Source organism: Rhinolophus sinicus, chromosome 14 (genome assembly GCF_057876585.1).
Source record: "Rhinolophus sinicus isolate RSI-liver-muscle chromosome 14, RSI-T2T, whole genome shotgun sequence".
NCBI lineage: Eukaryota > Metazoa > Chordata > Mammalia > Chiroptera > Rhinolophidae > Rhinolophus > Rhinolophus sinicus.
In genome coordinates this window covers 27,064,050-27,091,021 of record NC_142514.1, presented here as the reverse complement: position 1 = coordinate 27,091,021, position 26,972 = coordinate 27,064,050, and the positions used below count along the sequence as shown (strand labels likewise).

The following is a 26,972-nucleotide window of genomic DNA, read 5'->3' as shown; positions in this document are numbered from 1 at the left end:
TAGGTTAAGGGCGGCATTGTAGATTGGGACAAGGTATGAGAGAGTGAGTCCGGATCAGTGCAAGTGTGTGTCAGTGAGAGGGATGACATGGCTGCCCACTGTATTTGGGAGAAAGCCTTCATTCCTTCCTGTGGCCCACTAGATGCTTCGTGGTCTGCCCCTTGTAATCTGCCCTCTGCCTATCACATGCCTCTGTTCCCCTCACACTCTATTCTCCAGCCCTTCTGACTTCCTCCAGTCTCCCCCATCATGACTTTTCTCTTGCTGTCAGATCTTTCTTTTTTTTTTTTATTTAAAGATTTTATTGGGGAAGGGGAACAGGACTTTATTGGGGAACAGTGTGCACTTCCAGGACTTTTCTCCAAGTCAAGTTGTTGTCCTTTCAATCTTAGTTGTGGCGGGTTCTGTTCAGTTGTTGTTCTTTCAGTCTTAGTTGTGGAGGGCGCAGCGCAGCTCCAGGTCCAGTTGCCGTTGCTAGTTGCAGGGGGCACAGCCCACCATCCCTTGCGGGAGTCGAGAAATTGAACTGGCAACCCTGTGGTTGAGAGCCCACTGGCCCATGTGGGAATCGAACCGGCAGCCTTCGGAGTTAAGAGCACGGAGCTCTAACCGCCTGAGCCACCGCGCCGGCCCCTCTTGCTGTCAGATCTTTGATTCACACATGCTGTTCCCTTTGCCTGGAACTCACTTCCTCCTTGCCGCTCAACCTGCCTAACTTAAAATGATTTTTACTTGCACAAGTAATGCATGAATCCCTACTCTTTAAAAAAAGTTTTATTTAGATATAATACACATACCATAACATTCACTCTTTTAAGTGTACAATTCAGTGGTTTTTATACATTCACAAATTGTGCAACTATTACCACTATCTAATTCCAGAACATTTTTATCACCTCAGAAAGAAACTTTGTACCTGTTAGCAGTTACTCCCTGTTACCTGTTCTTGTCCCCATCTGAGCACCCGTTCCCCCACCCCATTCCCCAACTCCTGGTATTCACTAATCTTTCTGTCTATAAATTTGCCTATTCTGATCATTTCATACAAATGGAAGCATACAATACGTGGGCTTTTATGACTGGCTTCTTTCACTTAGCACAATGTTTTCAAGGTTCTTCCATGTTGTAGCATATGTCAGTACTTCATTTATTTTATGGCAGAATAATCCATTACATAGATATCCCACCTTTTATTTATCCATTCATCAGTTGATGGACATTTGGGTTTTTCTATATTTTGGCTATTGTGAATATGTTGCTATAAACATTCATATACAAGTTTCTGTGTGGACATATATTTTCAATTCTCTCAGGTATATACTTAGGAGTATAATTGCTGGGTCATATGATAATTCTATATTTAACTGTTTTCCAATGGCCGTACCATTTTGCATTCCCACCAGCAGTGTATGAAGGCTACAATTTCTCCACATCCTTTCTGTTTGGCCATTCTAGTGTGTGTGACGTGATAGCTCACTGTGGTTTTGATTTCCATTTTCCTGATGACTAATGATGTTGAGCATCTTTTCATGTGCTTGTTGCCCGTTTGCATATCTCTTTTAGAGAAATATGTATTCAAATTCTTTCCCCATTTAAAAAATTTAGGCATTTGCCCTTTTATTATTGAGTTGTAAGAGTTCTTTATATATTCTAGATCCATACCTTTTACTAGATATCTGATTTGCAAATATATTTTTCCTGTTTTGGGGATTTTTTCACTTTTCTTTTTAACACACAAGTTTAAAATTCTGATGTATTTAAACTTATCTGTGTGTGTGTGTGTGTGTACATGTGTGTACGCGCGCACACGCTTTTGGTGTCTTATCTAAGAAACCATTGCCTAGCCCAATGCCGCAAAGATTTACTCCTATGTTTTCTTCTAAGAGTTCTATTGTATTAGCTCTCACATTTAGGCCTATGATCCATTTTCAGTCATTTTTTTGTATATGATGATGTGGCTATCCAGTTGTACCAGCACCATTTGTTGGTAGAACTAGTCTTTCCCCACTGAATTATCTTGACATATTTGTCAAAAATCAATTGGCCTTAAATGTAAAGGTTTATTGCTGGCCTCTCAATTTTATTCCATTGATGTATATGTCTATCCTTATGCCAGTGCCACACTGTCTTGATTATTGTAACTATGCAGTAAGTTTTGCCTCTGTTCCTCCCCTCCCCCATCCCAGGCAATTGCAGTTGCTCAGCGCATACCTACTAGGTGCACGAATGGTGGAAAGAGGAAGCCACTCCCTTTGACTGATGCTGGGACGGCAGGTGCATGCACACGTACACCTAAACCTCAGGGCTTCTTAGTTCCTTAAAAGGTGTCACCCCAAGCACAGGCTTTTTCTCCAGCTTCCTCATTTGAGTTCATTTATTCCTGAGATCCTTCCTGGGCTAGAAAACTTTAGTCGCATACAAAGTACACACCGCAGTCTACCATAGAGACAAATACGTCTGCTCACGGCTGCTATCCCCAGCAGTGCAGGAGTTTCCTAGCTGTCAAGACCTCTGCCACTTCACCCCTCTGAGCCCCATTTTCTTTGACAGTATTAATACCCACCTCTCAGGATTGTTAAAGAATAAATTAGATAATGTGTCAAGCACTAAGATAAGTGCTTTACAAGCATTTACTCCTAGGAGATAGGTACTCGGCTTCATTTATAAAGCCAGGGAAACTGAGGCACACATCGACGAGGTTGTAGACCAGGGCTTCACAGCATTCCGTGGTAGAGCCAGGACTTGAGCCCACGCCAGTCTGGCTTCAGAGCTTGTGCGCCATGGCCAGAGATGCAGGGACGGACGGCAGGGAATTCCCTGGGAGAAGACCCCACTCAGGGTCAATTCTGAGGCGAAGCCTGCCCCTTCCGCGTCCCCTGGCATGCGGTCCCAAAAGAGGTCTGGCTGGGCAGGGCGGGAGGCAGGGGTCTCCCAGAGGCAGCCCGCCCGGCTTCTAAAACCAAGGCGGCTGCGTTCTGCCTCGGTGGCCCCTCTGCTAAGTACAGCGGGGTGGGCTGTGCCGAGCATTCGGGCTGGAAAACAAGCAAGCACAAAAGAACAAATAGGAAGGACTCTAAAATGCTAATGCGGCGCCCGCGCGGCTGGCGGCGGCGCAGCCCGGGGCCGCGGTCACGGTGCTGTGCCTCATTATTGCTGCCGGGGCCGGCGGTCGGGAGCAGCGGGGCGCGGGGCCGCACGCCGCGCGGCTGATGGCGGCGCTGATGGTGCGGCGGCGCGGCGCGCAGGCTCAGCGGGCGCCCGGGCCTGCGGGGCTGCGCGCTCCGGGGCCCCGCGTCCCCGTGGCCGGAGCGAGAGGGCCGGGTGTCCGTGCTGAGAGCCGGGAGTGGGCCTCGTGTCCCCACTGGCCGGGCCGCTGCGGAGGCCTGCACCTGATTCCTAATTCCCATTAATTGTCTAATTAAAAAGTATTTCTTTTAAAAAATCAAAAAAGTGATCAACTAGCCGTGAAAAGCTCAAACAATACAGCAGTGCATAAAGTAAGAAGCGAAAATGCCTCCCATTCTTCCTTCCCAAACCTCTCCAGAGATACTAACTACCGTTTACAGATAGGCATGTAGCCTTCCAGACGTTTTAATAGCATAGCCATTTGATTAAAAAAACACCAAACATCAAAGTCAAATCATAACACAGTTTTCTCCCCCCACCCCAGATGCAATCCTGTTATATACTCTCATCTCTCATTTGCTTTTTTTCATGTAAAAATGGGCCTGGAGATCTTGCTACGTTATCAGGCCTAGCCCTGTCTAATTCCTTCCGAAAGCCATATAATATTCTAGAGTACCAGGGTACAATAATTAATTTAACCTTTCTCCTGCTACTACTAATTAAATGCTTGCTATGCTAAGCCTTTAACTAAGCACCTTATCTGTATCGTGTCATTTAATCATCGTAACAGAGGTAAATGTAAGAAATCCCTTTTTAAGGAATGTAGAAACAGGCACAGAGAGGTGAAGAAACTTGACTGAAGTCACACAGCTAGTAAGTGGCAAACGAAGGAAGCGAACCCAGGTGGACTTGACTGGGAAGTATTGCTCTTCTCTGAAAACTCAGTGCCCAGCCAAATGTATCATTCAGGTCATTTGGCTGGAGGCGCTTTCCCTACTCAGTTCCTTACCCCACAAAAGAGCTCTACATACAGCTGTGTTTCCCTGGAATTCTGCTGATTTCATCCTGATGATTCTAGCACAATGATTTTTATCTAGGGATTAAAAAATTGCAATTGTTTTATATTTACTTGTTAAAAAACAACTATTAGAGGATATAAAATGAAAAGCGATTTTTCCACTCCAGATTTCCAGTTTCCTCTTCAGAGGAAACCCCTGTTAGCAATTTCTTATGTATCTTTCTGTACATTTTCAATGCATATGCTTTTCTATATAAATGGTAGCATACTAGACAGGCTTCCGGGAATTTTCTGGGTATACTTACATGTTTTACATATAGACTTAAGATTTACTTGTCTTGTTCCAAGAAATATCCTATTGCTACTTTAATTGGGATTATATTTATAGCATAATTTAGGGAGAAGTGATATCTTTAGCGAGTCTTTTTAATCAAGATCCCAATCTGACTTTCATTTACTCTGGGGTAGAGGCAGTAAATGCTCACCAAGTATTTAATTTGTTCCCCTGAATTTTGCCGCTTCTTGCAGATGACAGGAGGCTACATAACTTGTTCCGGTCAGTGAAATATGAGCAAAAGTGACATGTGACACTTTGGGGCTGAGGCATTGACAAACCCAAACGTGATTCTCTACTTTGTCTTCCCTTGTTTCGGTGATCATGGGAGCATGAGGCATTACAGGATCAAAGCAAGCTCGTTGCTGAGCTACACACGGAGGACAGCTGTCTTGAACATTTGCTGAGATATACACAACTGACTTCAGGTGAGAAAAATAAGCTGCTATTGTGTTAAGTCACTGAGATTTTGGTGCTGGTTTTTCCTGCAACATCATTTAGGCTCTACTGCCTGATATACCCTCAGTAAAGTTTTAAAGTGTTCCTCTTATAGATTCTGCACATTTCTTGTTTCAACAAGCCTAACAAATTTCTTTTTTGTTGCAATTATAAATAGGATTTGCTTTTCTTACTGTATACTTTCTAATGGCTTGTGATTTATATGTAGAAAAGGTATCAATTTTTATAAGCATTTTACATCTGTAGTCAGTCATCTTACTGAAATTCAGATTTTCTAATAGATTTTTCAGCTGATTATCTTGGGTTTACCTTTCCTTTTTGTTTCTTACCTACTTGCTAGTATGGATACCTGGACCACTTCCAGTTTGGGACTGAATAAAGGTATGAACATTTGCATACAAGTCTTTTTGGGGACATTTACTTTCATTTCTCTGGATAATACATACAAGTAGAATTTCTGGGTTGCAGGGTTGGTGTACATAAGTCATCACTTAACATTGACAACAAGTTCTTGGACTTTAAGGGAAACCACATATAACGAAACCAATTTTACATTAGGCTAATTGATTTATATCAAGAGTTTATAACAAGAGTTAGGCTTGTTTGTATCAAGTTCCTATGGCATTTCATCAATGTTATCATGAAACGATGATGAATGAAAATATCTTTTCGTTCATCATTGTTTTATGATAATATTGAGGACCTGCCATATACTTAATTTGATAAGAAAGTACCAAACCTTTTCTCAAAGTGTTTTGCATGTCCATCAACAATGTATGAGAGTTCTGGTTGCTGTACATTCTTGCCAAGACTCAGTGTTGTCTGGATTTTGTTTTGATGCTTAAGATGTGTAGACCATGTTAGTGTATGTCCATCTATTGTTATTTTATTAAGAATTTTTCTTTTTAAAATCTGGAGTGAATGTTGAAATTTGTAAATTCTTTTCCAGCATCTATAAGATGATCATATAGTCCCTATTTTTGATTTGTTGAATTAAGAAATAGTTTCTAAAATTGAACCAGCCTTGCATTCCTGGGATGAACTCCATTTAGTCCTGTATGTTAGTCCTCTAATATGTGGCAGGATTCTGTTTGTTAATAATCTATTTAGATCATTATTCAGTATTCATAAATAAGACATTTCATTTTGGGTTCTTCTTTTGTAAGGTTTTAATGTTATACTGGCTTTGAAAATGGATTTAGAAGTTTTTTAGTGTCCTCTGCTCTGACCCAGTGATTTTGGACTTGTGGTTTCTGTATGATGTTTACTCAGCTTGTTGGTTGGTTGATTTTGACCTCATAAAGGTCATGGACAGACCCATACTGCCTGTCGTTTTGTGAGACCATGCCTACAGTCACAATATACTGAGGCAGTGGTTAAGAGCACGGGCCCTGAAACCCAGTGGGGTCAAATTCCAGCTCTGCCACTTGCTATCAACAGAGGGCAACTGAGGCTCAGAGGGGTGACTGATTGGGTCAGAGTATAGAGAAAAGAAAGATTTTGGATCCTCATGTATAAAACAGGGACAATAATAGTATCTGCTTCTTGGGTAGTTAGGAGATACAGTGACAGGTTAAGATACTAAAATAAAGCCTGGTATTCCATAAGCATGTGGAACAGCAAAGCTGGTTCCAACCTCTCAGTTGAATTGAATTGAGCTGTTGCAGTTCTCTGCTAATCCACAAAAATTTGTGTCCTTTCCCTAGTGGCAATGGGTTTTTTTTTTCCCCCCCCGATTGTTTGTTTTTTGCTTTTATTTTTTGACACAGTGTAAGGATGTAAGAAAAGCCAACCCAAGCTTCCTTGGAAGTTCAACTGGGTTGATGGTAGGAGCCATCTCCCAGATGGGTCCAGCCTGACCCACTCAGACCCCTGGAAATTGGGTACCAAGAGTGGTGTCTTCTCCATCATCCATTCCCTTCACCTGCTCCTATTTCCTTTAAAGAAGTGAAATTGACGAATGCTTTGGAGCAGGTTAGGTTCCTGGCTGTGGCTGCATTTTCTGTTTTTGTTTTTTTTCTCTCTCTTTTTTCTTCCCATTTTGAAAGATTCTCTCTAATTTAAATATTTTTAAAAGCTAGCTCTAAGGCTTCCTTCTTAATATCCTGTCTCTGAGGGTGGAAAGATTCCTGGCTTTCCCCAGTGTAATGGCAAGAAAGTAGGGGCAAGAAAGGGGGGACAGGGGCTGCTTCAGAAGGGTGTGAACCCCTTTCCATCCAGGTGTTTGAGCAAAAAGAGGATGGCCACTAGATATGGAGTCTGCAGTAGGGATTTTGACATTGGATGACAGGGGTGGGCATGGGGAGTGGGGTGGGGTACATTGGACTATGAATAACTATTGGGAAGAGCTATAAAGGTGAACAGACCTGAATACAAGTTCCTACCTCTGCAACTCCCTAGTAGTGTGATTTCTGGCAAGTAACTGCTTTTCAGAGCCTCAGTTTCCCCATCTGTGAAATGGACACAATAATACCTACCTAACAGGAGGAGGTTGTGAAGAGCAAATGGGATAATGGGAATCAAATGCTGTTTCCTTTCACCCAGAGATTCTGTGAAGCAGGGAGGACTCCTGATGCTCAGTAAGACGAGCATTGTAGTTTTCGGCATCTGCCCCTCTTTGCTGCTCACCCCCGACTTTCTGCAAAGCACAGGGTATGCTTGCATTTAGAGTTTTCACATGAGAGGGTTTAGATGGTGTGGAGGCTGTGGCTACAGAACCAGGCACAGATGTCACTATGAGTGGGTACTGTTGTGTATTTGGGTGGTTTCTGTTATATTTGGCCTCACTGGCTTCTTTCCCCAAAGTTTGTGAATTAGATATGGGCATCATTGGGATGTCCAGTTTGGCAAAATGACCTTTCTTGGACTAGAAATGCAGTTGCCTGTTCACTTTCTGTGGGCCTGAGGAGAGTTAGGTTTCAGTGTTCATTCCATTGTGCCAGAAAACAACAAAGGATGCAGTTGAATACCAATGCAAACCATTACATTTTTGAGTTTTCAGCTAACAATTTATGATGTAGAGATTCTCAAGAGAGGAAAGATTTGGAGCTTAATATACAAGGCTGCCTGTCTTGAGGTTTGATGGTTAAACATTACATTCTAGAACTACAAGATGCAATAATAAAAAATTTTGGGAAAATTTCCCTATAATGGCAGATGGAGATTAAAATGCATTTGGGGACATTTCCAACATACATGAACATAGTGGATGAATGCAAGTCCTAAATGAGCTAACCTGTGGGAGCCAAGCTCTGCCCTCACACCTCCAATTGAGGGGGGTGTTCAAAAGACCAAAGGGTCTTTAGCTAATTAGATTGTAAGGAGAGGGGTAAGAGTTAAATAGCTGCAGCAGCAGGTTGGTGAGATAAAGCGATTCTGGAACAAAAGTAGATTGGGTTTGGAGTTTCAGATTATAAAAGATGCCAACACCAGCAAAGATCTAACCAGTGTGAGTATGGACAGACAATGATGCTCATTTTGCAGTGGGGGTAAACTGAGACTCGGAAACACAAAGATTTCTAGAGGCTACCCAAGGAGTCAGGTGTATTTGAGATAATAATGCACATGTCTTTGTCCCGGCCGTCCACACGGATCCTCTCCATCTGGGTCTAAACACCCTGCTGTTCAGGCTGGGCTGGCGTGAACACCACCAGGACTACAGATTCTCCTCTGTAGGTGCTAATTAGCAATGAGGAGAACAGAAACCAAATCCTAGCCAAGGCTGTATCCTGCGAGCCACATGTAGGGGAGATCTGGCTGCATCTCCCAACCCTTGCACTTGATCGTCCTGGGAGGCTGCGAGGGTGATGACTCTGGTGCTTTGTTCCCCCATTGCAGAAACAACTCAAAGTCATGGGTACTTGGTAGAGGAAATGTCTCTGGGTTGGTGGAATGCCCATTGCTACTCAGCTGTGGGATCCTCACTAAGCTGGAACCGGGACTGGGTGGTGGCATGCTTTGTACTGTCTGGTGAGGCCTCTGCTTCTCTCCTCTCCGCACTCCCCATACTAACCAAATCTTAATAAATTCTACTGGAGGTCACCAAATGCTCAGTGTGAATGGATTTCTAGGGGATACTGGTCAAGGGGTTGAGCTGGAGTGATATAGGATGGAACGGAGACAGCAAGGGGGAGCAGAATCTAGACCAAAGGTGTGTGAGTCTGGGGACTCAACCTTCATCAGAGGAGGGCTTAAAAAGTCCTTCTGTAGGTCTCCCAGGCTGAGGTGACATCTGGGCGTCATTAGCAATACTGTCTACGAATGCGAGCCCTGAGAGGGTGTTCGATGGCTGGCCACGGGCTCGGCTCTTTCCCCATCTGGAGGTTTACATCCTGACAGCAACACTCTAGCCTGACTCTGATATGAAATCCCTCATGCCTAGAGAGAGAATTGTTGGGGGCCAAGTAGCAACCCACTGAGTGATGAGCTCTGAAAGCAAGGAACGAGGCAGCCCAGGAAGGAGGACTTTGCTCTATGGGTCAAGGCCACTCAATTCACGATCTATGAAGATTTTGGAGGCTGCTTTCTGGAAGCCTGAAACACCCAAGGACCTCTTTGTTCCTGGCTGACCTAAGGCCAGCCCACTCCCTGCAGCGGCCCCTGGCTCCTCTCCATCACTTTGTATGTACCCTGGGCTCGGCCCGGAGGTCAGTTTCCCATCCCAGCATCCTCACCTGCCTTACATGCATATGTTTCAGCGCTAACAACAAAAGCACTAGAGAAAGGGGGACTCTTTTCTCTAGAGCATTTATTATTAGGGGCCCATGGTTACCCAGAGAAAAAACACACCGACTTCCAAATTCTGCTCTGGAAACCAAACCTAATTTAGGGAAGTACAATGTGCTGAAGAAAGATTGCCTCTTAATTTTAGATTCATGTGGAATGCAGGCAGGATGGCAGAATCCCTTAACATAACACAGGCTTTTTGGTGGTGTAACAGAATAATAAATCCTTGAGGAATTCCCCAAGCAAGGTAAAGTAGGATAATATACATTTCTTAATATTGCAGAAGTTTCCTTAATCTTATTGTTTAAACTTTTCAATAAACCATAATGTTTATTAGTAGTTTTTCATTTCCAACTGTCAGATAATTCCTTTTGCTAAGTTGGGGTAAACAGGGTCCCCCAGTGCCTCTGGTTTCAGTTTTGTGTGATATATATCTGACCAGACACTTGATGTAATAGAGAAGTATTGTGTTTTCCAGTGTTGAACTTAGAGGTTCAAATGTGTTAATGCAATTGAATTGATTGTAATATTTTATAAAAGTTTCTCCAACGGAAATATGGTTAGTGAATTGAGTTGTCAGAGGTTATGAGAGCACGTAGAGAGGCTGGCTTACAGTGCTGGAAGTTTCTGGCTAAGTACGAAGGGACGGGCAAGGAGGCTTGGTGTGAGGCATACATTCCGTTTTCTCAGAAGAGAGGCATCAGAAGGGAGGGCAGCCAGGTTTCCCCCAGGAAGATCTACAGGAGGGACAACATGCATTGGTATTTTGTAAAGGGAATGCATTTGTCCACAGCGAGCATGGCATGGCTGGTGCCACATAGGACCTCCTTCGCTGAACACCCCCAATTAGAGTCGATCGGGGAAGTTGAGGAGGCTACACCAACCTGGAGACTGCACTGGAGAATTCCAAACCCCTTTTGCAGGAAAGGGTGGGTGATGGCAATGTTAACCACCAGTGAGAGAGAACTTTTTTCTTTATCAAATGCCCTGTTATTCTTGCAGTTTCCCCGCAGAGGAAAATCCTATCTTAAATGATCAGCACAAATGATGAAGAAATTCATTTTACGCTCTCCCTTGACTCTTTTTTAATTGATTTTTTTCCCCTCCCGGAAATGGCAAATAATTTAACATTGTTACAAAATTCCTTTCGCTCAATAGCAGATGGGAAGAAAAACCCCACAATCACAGTAAGGAAAAGGCTAAAAATCCCATTCGGATAATGAGGTCTATAACAGAGCCATTAGTTCTGCTTGAAGCTCCTGCCAGCCCCAGATTAAGGTGATGGCCAGGCCTGTGTTTTTAGATTCCTTCCGCAGCACACTCTGCAAACCCTTTCACCACCTGCTGGGTAGTTCTGGCATTCTGGTCTCAGAATTAAAAGACAAAAAATTGGCCGGGGATGTTTTCTGCTTTCTGTGCAGGTGCCGGTGTGATGGAGAGGATGCTCAAGGCAGAAGCCTGTTGGTGTTCCCAGGCTGAATTCCAGTGCCCTGGCTTTCTGATACTTAGCAGTCTGAATGTACTTTTCAGAAAAGACTGGATTGAATGGAGCAATCAGTCGAGAAGGGTTCTGAACTCACCTTTCGCAATTTCTTCTTCGCGCTTTCTAAAATGATGCTCCAAGCTAGTTAGAACCCACGGGGACTGGAGGCATGGAGGTGAGCCTGCCTTCCATAGGGTTGCCTTTGAGCCTCGCATCTCTTTTCTGCCTTAGGATTTAGAGCCGCTCTGAGACCTGAGAACGCAATCTGTCCAATACGGTAGCAACCAGCCACGTGCGGCCATTTAAATTTCAAGTCAAGTTAAGTAAATAAAGCTAAAGTGAAAATTTAATTCCTCAGTTGCACTAGCCACATTTTAAGTTCTCAGTGGCCACATGTGGCTAACGGCTACTGAATTGGGTAGTATAGAACATTTCCACCATCACAGAAAATTCTACTGGGCAGTGTCTGTGTGAGGCTCTGGGCCTGGTTACCCAAGCTGGAGGCTTGACTATGCCGTCATGCACCGCTTAATGACAGGGAAACATTCTGAAAGATGCATCATTAGGTGATTTCATTGTGCAATGGTGTGCAGTATATGGTATAACCTATTACACACCTACGTTGTGTGGTACGGCCTATTGCTCCTAGGCTACAAGCCCGAACAGCGTGTTACTGCACTGAATACTGTAGGGAGTAGTAACACAATGATAAGGATTTGTGTATCTAAATATAGAAAAGGTACAGTAAAAATATGACATAGAAGATTAAAAAACAGTCCACCTGTCTAGGGCCCTTACCATGAATGGAGCCTGCAGGACTAGAAGTTGCTCTGGGTGAGTCAGTGAGCAGTGAGTGAATGTGAAGGCCTGGGACATTACTGTACACTGCTGTAGACTTATAAACACTGTACACAATTTATAAAACAACACAAGATTAAATCAAGCACAAGAGAAAATGATGTAATCAAAAGATGTGGTAAACATGACGTGTATGAGCCTGCTGCCCAGCATAACACGGCATTTTACAGCAAAATTATTTTTTAAAATTTTTTATTGGGAAATATTGGGAACAGTGTGTTTCTCCAGGGCCCATCAGCTCCAAGTTGTTGTCCTTCAATCTAGTTGTGGAGGGCGCACTCAGCTCCAAGTCCAGTCACCGTTTTCAATCTCACCATCCTATGGGGGAATTGAACTGGCAACCTTGTTGTTGAGAGCTCACTGCTCTAACCAACTGAGCCATCCGGCCGCTCCTCTGGAAGCTCAGCAGCAGCTCGTTGTCTTCAATCTAGTTGTGGAGGGCTCAGCTCACTGGCCCATGTGGGAATTGAACTGGCAACCCTCTTGTTCAGAGCTCGCCCTCTAACCAACGGAGCTATCTGGGCGCCCCACAATTTTTTTTATAGATAGAAAGCGCACACTTTAAAATACTGATAAAAAGTATAGTATAGTAAATACATAAACCAGTAACATGGTTGTTTATTATCATTTTCAAGTATTATATACTGTATATAATTGTATGTGCTATCCTTTTATTCCACTGTCAGCGCAGTATGCTTGGTTACAACAGCATAACTAGAAACACGTGAGTAATGTGTTGTACTACGATGTTATTACGGCTATGACATCACTAGGTGGTAGGAATTTTTCAGTTCCAGTATAATCTTATGGGACCACCATGGTATATGTGCTCTGTCGTTGACCAAAATGTCATTGTGGTACATGACTGTCCCTGAGACATACAACTGGAAAGCCCACAGAATTTGATGCTGTTTAGACAGTAAGGCTTACTGTTTAATGGCAGAGAGCAGAAAGGAGCCTATATATACAGCCTATGGAAGAAAGAACATATGAACTGGGATCTCTTTGAATAAGGCTGCTGGCAGCCATAGGCTGGGGTGAAGTGGGGCCCTGCCCTGTAACTCTGCCTGGTGACCATGCTACGATGCTGTGATCCATTTTATCCCAGTTGGCCTTAAAGTTCCTAGCAGAGGAACTGGAATATGCCAAAACCCCAAAGGGGCAGGAGGAGAATAGCACATTCCAGGAATTGGAGGCCATCACTCATTCTAAGGAACTGGCAAGGTAAATTGCTAGACACAGGCACTGGCTGTGATTAGACCCACCGTGTACTGAGGCTGAGCATGCTGTCAAGGTAGTAACATCAAGACCTCTTCCCACTCAAGATTTCAGAGGGTCTGTCCTATGTGTGACATTCAGCTGAGGCCCCAGGTTTCTCACCTTCTTCCAGAGCTGGAGTCATGAGCCTTCCTTGGAGATGGTGTCAGTCAAGCTTCCTGCCTCCAGGAGAATGCTCATGGAAGGTGTGGCGGATTGTAATTTCCAAAGATGGCTGCACCAATATACATCCCACTCATGCTCTTCTTATAATGTGAGATTAACCCTCGTCTTCAACCTGGATGGATCTTGATAATTGCCTTGACCAAGAGAGCGTAGAGGAAATGAGACTGCGTGACTTTGGAGGTTAGGTCATAGAAGGTGATAGGCAGCTTCTCTTCCCCATTCCCTCCCCTGCCCCGGCCTTCCCTCTCCTTCCCTCCTCTTCCTCTCCATGCTCCTTGGGACTCCTGGGCTGCCATGTAAGCAACCTAATTACCTTGCATCTGACATGCTGGAGAGATCATGTGAAGCGGCTACTTGGAGAAAGAGAGAGATGCCTGAGGAGCCCCAGCTGGTCCAGCATCTAGCTGGGGCCCCAGAGATCATGGAGCACAGACAAGCCACCCCTGCTCTGCCCTGTTTGAATCCCTGACCCACAGAACCCAAGAGCATAATAAATGAATGTTTTATGCCACTTGGTCTTGGGATACTTTGTTACACAGCCATTATAACTGGAATAGTGGGTCTGGTGGGATCCTTGGAGGCAGGGAAAAGTACCAGCTTTTCATCTTGGTGACCTAGAGCATCCCTGGCAGGTGCTAGGAGCAGCAGGGTGCTTTTGCAAATGTAGTCAGACCATGTGAATTTAGAATTTGGAATGTGGTTTGGTTTCTAATCAGGGTTAGGCTGGAACTTCCCCGAGCATCTCCCATCAAGAAAGAGTTTGCAAAATCAAATAGGAATGGCAACTGAGTGAGGGGGAGTGCTTTAGTTATCTAAGAGGACAACTGCTTTTGGAGAGACTCAGCCGAGTGTGCATTACTATTTACACATAAACTATTGATATGCTTACCATAGTCCTTGTCAACCGACCAAAGTGGGCCCCTAAAGACCTAGTTATGGGAATTACAACTAGGTTAGATTTAGAGCTTGGCTAACATCAATCTAGTCACTTGCACTTAAACAAATAATAATTGATGAGCATTTCCCAGTGGTTCTTAGAATCCAATTTTTACTTTTTGGGAATAGACCAGCCCCTGCACTGGTCTGGTGTGAACTATCATTGCTATTATTTATTGAGAACTTCAAATGTGACAGGCAGGCACTGGGCTGGGTACTTTAACCTGAAATATTCTCATTTAACTCTTGCAGCATGCCTTTGAGGAAGGTTCTAGAATTATCTTTGTTTTGAAGATGAGGAAATCATGGCTCAGAGAAGTAGAGCAACTTATCCAAGGTCTCCCCACAGTCTGACTTCAGAGTGCGGGTGGGTGACTACCACGCTGACTCAGCCTCTCCGAGGGGCTTTGTCCATCCTCCCAAACGGTCTGGTGCTGGGCAGCTGGCACAGTACAAAGGAGCTCCTGAACTCTACATATGTGCTTGGGTGAGAGGTCTCCTTGTGGGTGCCAGTGCAGTAGCCTGTGTGACTTTGGACAAGTCATGTCCCAATTTGGGAACATTGGCCTTGAAGATCTAGAAGCTCCCTTCCCAGTCTTGTCAAAAGAGGCTCTGAATCCAGGGTAGCAAATATCCCCTTAGTTGCAGCTCCTGTTTGCAAAGCCTGCTACAGATGCCTTAATTAATTATTCAGGCTGACATCTTCAGCTCCAAAATCAGAGGGCTGAGAAAAGATCATAGGAATATAATCAATGTGCACTTGGCTGATAATCGCTGGTCCCAGGGTTGTGTGAAGGGAAGAAAACCCTCCAAATTGGTCTTCTCTTACACTTTGGCCCTAGTTCTGCCAGCGGCCAAGATAAAACCCTCCTTTCTCAATAATTAATGAGCAGGAGCGCCCCGGGCCTTGGCCCCCGGGAGGAGACCCCTCATGGTGGCTGCGCCTCCGGAAGCCTGCTTGCGAGCACACCCACGTGTACCAGCCAGTCAGGGAGCGAACACTGAGTCACTGCGACTGACCCAGCAAAGTGCTGAGAGTGTGACCAGAATGAAGGGTTGCTCTGTCTGTCTCCGAGGTGGCGTGGCAGATCAAATCACAGCGGATCAGGCGCCGAGATGTTGCCTTGCTCTGAGTGACAGAAGTTAATAATTAGTGACAATGATTGACAGATACACTCCATCTGCTGCTCCGACGCCTAGGAGCAGTTATTCCACAACTGTCTGCGGGCACAATGAACTCCCCCGGGAGCGCAGGCTGGCCCGTGATTGACAGCTGCCTCCAAGAGAGACAGGCCACTGACGGGAAAGTCGCTGTCAGCAGAAGCTCTCTGGTCCCCCCGTGTTCTTGAGGAGGCTCACTCGCTGTATACATTTATTCTGTTTCATTTATCATGTCAGCCGCGGTTTTAAATAGATTACTAGCTAACCTGTTTTTTAACTGGAGAGTTTTCTATGGGTAAATTAGAAATATCCGCCTATGTCGACTACTTCCCGGGACTCAGGTCTTCTAGTTTGTTCTCTGGGTAGACAGAGGAGAGGAGATAGGAGCTTACCTGGATTGTAGACTTAACGGATCTCTCCATTAAAATCAAAATGGAATCTTTAACCAGAAGCCCTGTAAAATGGTGCTGAGCATTACTTCGTAAACCTGGGCTCACAAGTCCAAACTAAAGCACAAAAGCACCCTCTTTTTTCCCTAAGAAATAAACATGTCTCTGAGAGTGCTTTTAGTTGACATAACTTGTAACAATTGCTCCTTATTTGCATTTTTAGACGATGAGAATTCTTTGACAATTCAGAACCCTAGCTTTCTCGGGGTGAACAGTTTATTCCCTGGTGGTTTCATGGTTCAAATCTGGAACTAACTAGCTGGGTATTCTTAAGTGTAGGTTACAGTTCTATCTAGACCAAAGTCCCTGCCCTATTTCTTCCCTGAGTATTTTTATCCTAAATTAAAGCTCAGCTTCAAACCAGCCCACATGTAACTGGAGGACTCTGACAGTTTCTAGCCCTATTATAAATAGGAAAACAAAATTACTTATATTTTTTTACTAGAGGAATTGTCGTCACCCAATTGTTCCTACTTATAATTTGTTTGGCTTTCTGGAAAAAAATGCATTTTAATTTTGCTTCATTTAGGATCCCGCAGATAGGCTTTCTGGGCCATTACTGACTCCCCTCTCTTCTTTTGTCCCCCTGATGCTTCAGCATAATTTAAAGGACTGTCCATCGTGATTATGAATAAAAGCCTACTTAAATCCTGCTATTTAAAATACAGTGAACCCTGTTTATATTGATCTCATTCAGAATGTTTTCCCGCATATGATGTCCATCTTTTAAAGTATGGGTCATGTTTCCTCTTGAGACATTTTCTTATCTTATTCCCCTAAAATGATATAAACAGTTTCAGTATTCTTGATAATTAGGTATGCGGGTAAAGAAAAGACATCCTGTTCTTTTTCAAGTTTTTAAATGATCGGGATACCAGAAAATGAAGTCATGGGGAATACAAATGTTTGTTGCTTACCCAGGGATCTGTTTTCCTCCCTGTTTGTGTCTTTGGTGTCTCTCATATGTTTTCTAGAGAGACTTTGTAAAAGGTGCATTGATGGAACATGTTTATCTGTTTAATTTTGGTCCATCAGTTGGAAGATCACCACCCTCTGTTTTCCTACTTTGAACCTGCCTCAGATAGAGCTACAATGGCCTTAAGTAGCCAGGCACTGTGCCAGTCCCAGGAATATAGAGGCACCTTCAACAGCTCACTACCTATTGAAGGATTGGACCAGCAAACCGGAATTATACTATTTCATGAATAATGCTGTGATGGGGGAAGAGCAAGGGCTGAGGGTGCCTGGAAGAGAGGCGCTCACCTGGGTCTCCAGTGGTTAAGGAAGCATTAGGTTTCTAGGCAGAAACCTAAGGAAGGGGAAAGGGGTAAGAGTGAGGGTGTTTCAAGCCACAAGAATGGCCTGTGGGGAGTTGCTAAACAAAGATCAGGGTGTTGCTGTGTGAGGAAGTGGAAGTCACATCATGCAGGCCTTATATGTCGTATTGAGGAGTCTGGACTTTATGTTAAGGATTTGCACTTTAGGAAGATCACTCTGCAGTGAGAAGCAGAATGGCTTGGAGCGGGTGTGCGATGGGAGGCAAGGTGTGGTTAGGAGGCTGTTGCAGGAAGGACCTTGGCCAAGTTAGGGGAGCATCCGAGGGAAAGGAGAGGTGAAGATACATGGCAGAGGCCTCTGGGCAGTAGACTCAGTAGGCTTCGGTGGTGAGGATGGTGAAGGGCTCCACCCTGACTTGCGTCACTGGGTAGAAGGTGGGGCTGTTCTTTAAGATGAGGGACTTAGGAGGAGGAGCATGTTGGGGTGGGAGAGAGATGATGAGTTAAATTTTGGACATACTGAGTTTGAAGTGTCTGCGGTCAAAGCCAGCTTTGTTGGGTATGTAACCTGGGAGGTTGCCCTGCACCCAGAAGGCTCGGCACTTGGTTTAATGCTCTGCTGTCACTGTCTTGAAATTCTTAATAAATTTTGAACAAGGGACCCAAATTTTCACTCTGCACTGGTTCTGTGCCCAGTACATCCAAGTGAAATAATCAGGTTAGCAGCTTGATATCTGGCTCTAGAAGTCAGGACGAGAGAAAAAGATCTGGGATGTTTAGCAAAGAAAGAGGTATTTAAAACTGTGGGAGAAGATGGGCTCATGAGGGAGAACACGCAGAATGAGAAGAGTATCAAGGAGAGGACCCGAGAGACACAGAATTTTAGGGACAGGCTCTCAGGGGGGAGAACACTCAAATGCAAAGACCCTGTTACCTGTTCCGACATTTTGCCTTTCACATGAAGCACTGAAGGTTTCCATTGTCTTAACTCTGAGGAGTGTCTGGCTCCATGTCAGGATATCAGCTAAATGGCAATTCCAGTCAGCAAATGAAAAAAGAAATCTTAATCATCGTTGTTATTATTGTAGACATTTGCAGCATTCTCCAGATTTCAAAGCACCTTCATTTATTCATTGAATAGATATTTATTAAGTACCTACTATGTGCCAGGCACTGAGCTGGGTGCTAAGGATATATCAGTGAACAAAAGACACAAAAACCCTGCCCTCATAGAGCTTACATTCTAGTGAGAAGAGGTATAAACATAATAAATAGTACACATGAGAAATAAGTTATATATTAAGTGATAACTGCCCTGGAAAAAATAAAATCTCACTTAGTTTTTCTTTTTCAAGAAAAAAATGACATTTTGCCTCATGTAACATGAAGTATCATGGATGGGCATTGGGGCTCCAGTGTCATCTTCAGGTCTGGTTTCTTTCTCTGTTTCCTCTGTGCCAACTATGTTATCAGGTGGACCCTATCCTTAGGGGTAGTCAGAGATGGTGCGAGCAGACCCCAGGTGTAAATGCAGCAGAAGTGAGTGTCTAACCCCACTTTGTTGGCGAAAGCCCTGAGAGATTGACTTGGCATGGAATGGCCTGAATTTCTTTGCCCTCCTTTGAACCGTTCCTTTGGCCTGTAATCTTTGCAGTGGTCCAATGTGGAAGTTGTCCTTATTCTCATTTCACAGCTACATAGACTGAGGCTAAGAGAGGTGAGTGACCTTCCCAGGGTCTCACATTTAGCAAGTGGCAGACCTCCGTGCTGGGCCCAGGCTCTCTGACTCCAAAGCTTATGCCCTCTCTGCAAGAGATTCCAAGGCAGAGTATAAATAAATTTAAAGACATCATTTCTCTCCAAATCTACTCTAAGGCTTAAAGGTGACAAATTTAAAAAACTATGAAAGATTTAATTAGGGACATGATTAGGTAACCAGATGAATGTGTAAATGACAATTGCGTAGGAATTTAGCACAATCCTTAAATGATAGGGATTTAGAAATTTAAACACCTTCCAGTCCAATCCTTACCTCTAATAACTAAGGAAACTGACATCTATAGAAGGGAAGGAACTAGCCTATTACCCAGCAAGTAGAAAAAGGGCAGGGCTGGGAGGGAGGCTAGGTCTCTGTTAACAAGGGCCAGCATGAATGGCTGGGTCAACCCTCTCTGTAGTGTGCCTGAGTATTCAGTAGCCACTTAGGTTGTCTGTGCTTGGCTAATGTCTACCAACTGGCTAAGCACCCCCACTGATGTCTTACCTAATGAATATTCACAGCCTCTTAACAATTTTATCATTTGCTAATTTAACTCCCCACTAGTTTTTCTTGGTGATGATAACATCACACTCTTACTGAGGACTTAGGTGTTATGCTAAGAGCTTTACCTGTATCATCACATTTAATCCCTCCAGCAACCCCAAGAGATAGGTACTGTTTCTAACTTCTACACATGAGAAAGTCGAGTCTTAGAGGATGAAGTAACTTGACCTTGGATAGTGAGTGGTAGAGCCCAGATTTAAATCCAAGTTTGTCTGATTCTCCAGCCCAGGTTTTTAACGACTAGTAGAGCCCAAGTTTTTCTTTTTCCTTTTGAAAAAGAACATTAAAAAAACTAGTGATGGATACAAAGTACAGCTTGTCACTTCCCCAAACCCTACACATACTTTTTTTCTTTTTGGGGTGGAGTCAGTCCCTGCTGAAAAGAGAAGCTATCCGTTAAGTAGCCAAGTGTGCCTGGTGCCGAGTGAGACTGAGGCTCAGAGTCAATGACCTTGATAAGGTGCTTGACTGGTTGGGATTCTGAGGCTGAATGAAGCAGACAGCTCCAAAGCCCTGGGACCCGGCTCCTCACTGTCCTCTGGGCTGGGATATCCCTATTTGGAGGGAATTTATGCATCTCTGTCAGATGCACGCATGGTCTATGAGAGGTTTTCCCAGGTTTCACTGTCATCAAAAGTGCCAAGAGAATTACCAACTTGAAATAATCATAATAGCTACCACTTACTGAGTGCTTATGTGAGGGGACTGGCTAAGAGCTTTATGCAGTTGTCTGTCTTAATCCTCATAAGAGCTGGTAGGAAAACAGAGGTAGTAGGTCCTGTGAAGTTCGTGCAATTATAATCCCCAATTCACACAAGTTCCAGACTTGCTTAGAGGGTTGGATGACTTGCGGAGGGTTGCAGTTTCTAAGAGGTAGAGCTGGAATTTAAACTCAGTGAAGGCCGCCATCTTAGCCGTCAGGCTCTAAGACCTGCCACAGAACTCAGAGGCACTTTTGAGGTTGCCAAGAGACTAACTGAGGCCAGAGAGGGGCAAGGCGCTTGTTCAAGGTCCAGAAGCAGAACCAGGACAAGAAGCGAAGTGACTCGAATCCTTGGCTAGTACTCTTTCAACCTACTGTTGAGCTTTTGAGCAATGTATGCTGCAGGGATTCCTAAAACTGTCCTAGAGGAAAAATTAATGAAAGTTCTATTCCTAAAACACTTTCCCAACTCAATATGCAATTAGCCATTATTACTCAGAGAGCTTGGCTTCAACCCTGCCCACCGTCCTGCATTTTTCAGGCTGTCGATGACCTCATCTCCATCTTCATGAGTTCATCTTTGTTGAGGGACAGTAGTGTGCTCGGCCAGTGAACCTTCCACCCTTAGCTTATCATGCCACCCTCAATAGAAAGTCTCTTTGTGGCTCCAGAGACGAAGCCCAGAGTTCTGGTTATAAAACAGGTCACCACTTCTGCACTGCTTTGTCGCTATGAATGTGCAAACTGCTAAGAGGAACCAACATTTATTGGGGATTTACTATGTACCTGGTTCTGTATATAACTTGTCTTACTTCGTCTTTACAACTGCCCTTTGGAGGAAGTTCTGCTTTTATCCCCACTTTACAGATGAGGACAATAAAGCCCAGAGAGACGATGAGACTTGCCCCGAAACATGGTGAGGAAGCGGCAGTCAGGACTTGAGCCTCTGGTTCGGTTTGCGCGACTTATGATTCTGCGCTTTGCCTCATGACTCTAAACTACATTTATGGGAAAGTTATCCCAGATTGTGGCAGAAAACTTAAGGAGCCATCTTCGTGCCCATGGCTCACCTTGTTCATTGGACATGGGTCCAAGGCTTCCCGAATAAGGACAAGCTGATGTGCTTGAAAATTGTCTACCTGCAGGCCTGAAGGTGATCTAACTGAACTGCCAAGCCCATGCCCCTATCCCTCAATTAAGTGACCTTTTGTCTTCTGCTTGAACATACAGTAGATAATTTTTAAGCTCTTTGTATGCTGGGTATTGAAGCAGTTACTGGGGATCGCGGGTGATGAGATTCCCGCCTTCCCTCAGTGCATAACCTAGCGTGGAAGACACAAAGGCACAAGTAATTATAGTATTGGGATGTGAGTGCAATGGAACAAGTACAGAGTACTCAGAGGCACACAGCAGGGACATTGAACCCAGCCTGTGGGGTGCCATCAGGGAAGGCTTCCTGCAGGAGGTGAGGTGGAAGTTCATTCCTAAAGAAAGAAGAGGTGTGTGTTAGGCAAAGAAGGGGTGGAAGAATGTTATAGGCAAAAACCTGAGGTGAAAGAGAGAAGACGGGAGCTCCTTTCAACATAGACCATTCCATTTTTCCTGTAGCTTTGCGTACTCCTAACTCACCTATGGTCATGCACCTAGGAAGTAAAGCTGTTTGGCTCAGAGACAATGCCCTTAACTTCCACTCCATGTTCCCTTTCTTTTTTTCTGGACATTGTCACGTCTGGATGTGCTGGCTGGAATTGTTGCCTCTGTCTTGGCACCATGAGGTAGCCAGCCCCAGAGCAGTGCTGATTCACTGAGGATGCACAGTGCAGAGATGTGAGGAACCTGCGTCCTGGATGACATCGTGCCCCTGCCGAGTCAGCCAGCCCTGGAATTGGGCTGGCCTCGGCTGCTCTTAATTGAAATACTGTCGTGTTCGAGAGCCTAAGGTTGGATCCAAGTTCTGCCACTCACTGTCCATGTGAGTTTGGGTGAGGTCACTTTTCTGAGTCTTGGCTTCCTCACCTGTAAAATAGGGATAATAATCATCGATAATCACTGCACTTACCCAGTGAGTGAGGTGGTGAGGATGGCATGTGTGAATGCATGTCACGGGCTTACAGTCATGCCTGGCCTTAGGAAGTGCCAACAGATGGAAGCCATCAGTATTGCCAACACTCATTTCCATAGTCAGCTCACACTCCCAGCCTTTTCAAAGCTCCCAATTAAAAAAAGAGAGACTTGGGCTAATCACAGTGCAGGTGGATCAGTGCTGTGACATAGTCCAGAGCAGGGAGCAGTTGATTTTTGCAAGAGGGAGCAGGTGAAGGTCCACGGAGGCCGTATGTTCGAGAAAGGGTTCAAAACATGAGTAGAAGTTTGAGGGTAAAGAGATGGAGGGAAGGCATTCGTGGTGGTGGGAGCAGCCTGAGCGAAAGTATTTTAAACGCTTTGTAAAGGGCAAGTAGCTGGTGTGGTTGGAATTTCAGGTGCGGAGCGTGTGTGTGTGTGTGTGTGTGTGTGTGTGTGTGTGTGTGTGTGTGTGGAAGGCAATGAGGCAGGAAATCTGGGGTGGGGCGAGGTGTGGAAGGCGTGGGTTCGAGACTGAGGGGCTTGCTGTACATCTTGAAGGAGTTTCATGGAACCATAGTGCTGAGGGACGCTGCTTAAGACAAGGCTCCATGGTGGTGAAGTCAGGTATGGAACTACTGCCCACTTTGCAGTCCTGGCAATAACCGACGTGCATTAGCATAAGAAGGGCTCTGACAAGTCATGTAGCAACAAAACCTGTTTAACTTGGTTTAACCCAGTGCTTTACAAACTTACTTAACCACAAGGAGCCCTTCATTCACCCAACATCCCTTACTGCAGGTCACACTTTGGGGGATGCTGTTCTAGTCATTGCGCAGCTGTCAAAATGTTTGAAGCATGGGGTGAGGGCCTAGTTCTGTGTTTTCCAGAGATTCCTTCTAGTTATGTAAACAATAAGGGCTCAAATTAAGTCACAAGAAAGCTGTTTCAAAGGTTTGACTCGCTCAGCTGAGGCTCTTTTATTTTAAATGGGTGACTTCTCTTGGCTGTGTCCCTCTGAAAGTCTTCTACCTTTCAAGTATCCACAGCAGAGAAACTTCCTGCCAAGTACTGTAGTTTTTCTTCTGACCTTTTTGCTGTGGCTCTTTAAAGCTGAAGGTTAGATAATTCAGGCTCAGCACTGGGATTGACATTTGAAAGGTACAATGGGACTTTTTAACCTTCGGGGTTAAAGGTTATAGTCATGGGAGCTGCAATTTGACTTGAAAACACTTTTGAAGTTTTTTTCTTTTTGTTCCCCTCCCCTCCCCTCTCCTCCCCTCCTTCTCCCTCCCATCCCTTCGTCCCCTCCCTTCCCCTCTTCTCCTCCCCTCTCCTTCTTTTCCTTACAAAAGGTCCAGTTGAAAATGATGCTTTCCAAATTGGCAAATCCTGCTGAAGGCAGAACGTAAGATATGCTTGCCCCTTTGTAAGATTTCTCAATCACCTGGACGTGGTAGGAGGCTGGGGCTTATGAAAAATATAGATTCCAGGGAATGAGCTTCTTGGGTGATTTGGATGCGCTGTAAAGTTTGAAAACTACAGGCCTGGGAGCGTTCCAATTTTACAACCCAGATTACAGATACTCTGTAGGTGGGAGCACGTCTTCCTTCTGCATCTCACGTCAGTACTGCCCATCTCTGCCTAACCCCCCACCCGAGTGCTCCCCCTAGGATTGGGGGTAGGCCTATCCCAGTCCACACAGACTTGTAGCTGGAGTCCTTGCTGCTGGGATGGTGAGGAATGGGGCCCAGGTGCAGGAGCAAGGACTTGGGGGTGATGGAGGTGGTGGTGAACATTCTCAGAGATTAATGCCACCGGTGCTGTCCGGCCTCCTAGCTGGTCACACTCTATGGGTATCTGACTCCCATGGGGCTCCTGCTATAGGAAAAGTTGCTCTGCTTGGTGTCTCAGGGGCTCTTCCTCCCTTTTGGCTGTGTCCCTCTCCCCTTCTTTTTTCTTTTCTTTTTTTAATCTATCACTGTAACATTGCCTGTGTCCTCCACACTATGACAGATCCGCTCCCGGGCTAAGTCACTGATGGCCACATTGGTAGTAACAAATTCTTATGACTATTCTTCTCACCCCCTTCTGCTCTTAAAGGAAATACCCCATCTCCTACCACACCAGGATCCCCACTTAGGAGGCCTTATCTTGCTCCTTATCCCTGAGAACCATCCAGCTCTGGGGAGAAGATGCTCCAGGCTGGGCTAATTACTGAAGAGGTGAGTAATATCTTCCCCACTGGGAGTTTTTGGTGCCCTAGAGGTTTTGGCTTCTGTCTTAGTGAAATCAGGTTCCATAACACAATTGTAGAGATTAGGGAGCTTAAACAACAGGAAGGCATTTCTCACAGTTCTGCAGGCTGGGAAGTCCAAGATCAAGGTGCCAGTGGGGTTAGTGTCTGCTGAGACCTTTCTCCTTGGATTGGAGATGGCTACCTTCTTGCTGTGTCTTCACATTGGTCTTTCCTGAGTACATTCACATGGAGAAAGAGAGAGGGAGGGAGGGAGGGAGGAAGAAAGAGAGAGAGAGAGAGAGAGAGAACGGGAAGAAGCAACTTCTCTAGTGTCTCTTTTTGTGAAGGCACTAATCTCATCATGAGGGCTTCGTCCTCATGACATCATTTAAATTGAATTACCCCCCAAAGAGCTCATCTCTAAATACCATTTTTGGGAGGTGGGGAAGGGTTTCAACATGAATTTTGTGGGGATATAATTTAGTCTATAGTAGCTCTAAGTCTTTGTTCCAAAGACAGCTCATCTGTAAGAGAGCTCATCCTCTCCTTTCTCTATACTGTTAGCCTGGGGGGGTCTCATCCAGCCACATGGCATTAAATATAAATATTAGTCAGTGTTCCTGATGATAAGCAACACAACGGAACTCTGGCTGCTGTAAGCAAAAAGTAAATCTTTTGAAAGTCCATTGTGGTGCTGCCAAACTAGGAGGGAGCTGGGAAACCAGGCCTGGAAAAGAGGTGGGGGCTCAGCAGCAGGAACTGCAGTGAAGGGCAGGCCTCAGGGAGAGTTTCATACTCACACATGCTGGCCACCAACATGGTTGTGACCTTTGAACTTGCCTTCCATCTTTGAGGTACTTGATGGAGCTTCAAAGCACCATGAATGAGGCTCTGATGGGCCCAACTTAAATCACCTGCCTCAGGAAGTGGGTGGAGAAGGTGCAAAGGCCTTCAATGACCTCTCCATCCCCTTCTCCAGCTCACTTGCCTGGTCAGAGCTGTTGTGGACAGGGAATTAGCCTCCTGCCACGCCTACGGGACAATTCTATTAAAAGGGAGACCTGGGAGCTTTTTGGGAAAGTGGGTGGTTGGATTTCAAGCCACGAAGCAATAAATATGCACCACACCAGTTGTCTGCAGAACACATGAGATTTATACCTTTAGCTCTGACTCTTCCCTAAGCCCGTCTTGTCCAATTGCCTACTTGACAATGCCACTAGAATGTCAAATAAGCACCTTGCACGTAACATATCCAAAATAAGACACTTGATTTTCTTCTTGCTCTTGCCCACGTCAGTAGTACCTCCCCTCCCCTGCCCCATCTAAGTAAACAGATCATGGATCATTCATCCAATTTCTCAGACCAGAAAACTAGGAGTCAGTTCTGACTCCTTGCTTTCCCTATTCCCTACATCTGCCCATTGGCAGGTTCTGTAGGCTCTACCCAAAATACAGCCCTGTGTTTTCCATTTATCGTCATCTCCACTGTTACTGTCCACATCCAAACCACCACCATCTCGCACTGGACTACCTCAACAGCCTTCGAGTTGGTCTTCTTTCTTCTCTTCTTGCTTCCCTATAATCCATTCTCTGCACAGTGGCTTTCTAAAGCATGAATCATATCATGACCGTCCCTAATTAGAAACTTAGGGTCATCTAAGAGTTTCCCTTTTCTCAGAAAATAAACTCCAAACTCTTTGCCATGGCTTCAAGGGCCTCTACCCGACCTGGCCCTTTTTCATTTCTCCAATTTCTTCTCCTGCCACCTCTCCCCACTGACCCCGATATCTGTTGACCTCCAACCAGGCTGGTCTTTCCACTCCTGTAGCATCTGGCCTCTGCCTGGTTCAGGCCTTGAATCCTGCTATTATCTCTGTTGGAATGCTCTTCTCCCAGGTCTGGGCAGGGCTCCTTTTCATTGTGTAGATCTAGAATCAAATGTTGCCGCCTCCAAAAATCTTTCTCTGACCACCCAACCTAAGGCACTCGCCACCTGTACTGTTTATCGTTACTATTTTATTGCCTGTACAGCGCTTACCATTGTCTGACATTATCTCGTTTATTTATGTTTGTCTCCTTTATATTATAACATAAACTCACCAAGAGCAGGTTCTTATCTGTTTGTTCACTGTTGTGTTCCCCCTGCCTAGGATGGTAACTGGCACATGGTGGGCCCCCAATAGCTGTTGGCTGTTTGTGACTTATGATCACTAATGCTACTGGTCTGGGGCCCTGCAGGGCCAGGGTTCCACTTAGAGCCAAGCCACCCTGTGTGTGAGGGCTGGAGGATATGGCAGCAGCCCAGAGGCCGGAGCCCCAACCTCTATCTCACCTGTAGCTGCACCTGGCTATTGTCCCCTCGGTGCTCCCAGGCCAG

General features: G+C 45.0%; 1 long non-coding RNA gene across 1 annotated transcript; it reads left to right on the top strand.

Annotated features, from left to right (window-relative positions):
• The first annotated feature begins 4,623 nt into the window (after positions 1-4,623).
• On the top strand, positions 4,624-24,464 carry LOC141572362 (uncharacterized). The gene is made up of 3 exons (XR_016018470.1): positions 4,624-4,906; positions 5,278-5,318; positions 23,712-24,464. It is a non-coding gene; the product is annotated as an uncharacterized LOC141572362 (long non-coding RNA).
• Positions 24,465-26,972: the final 2,508 nt, after the last annotated feature.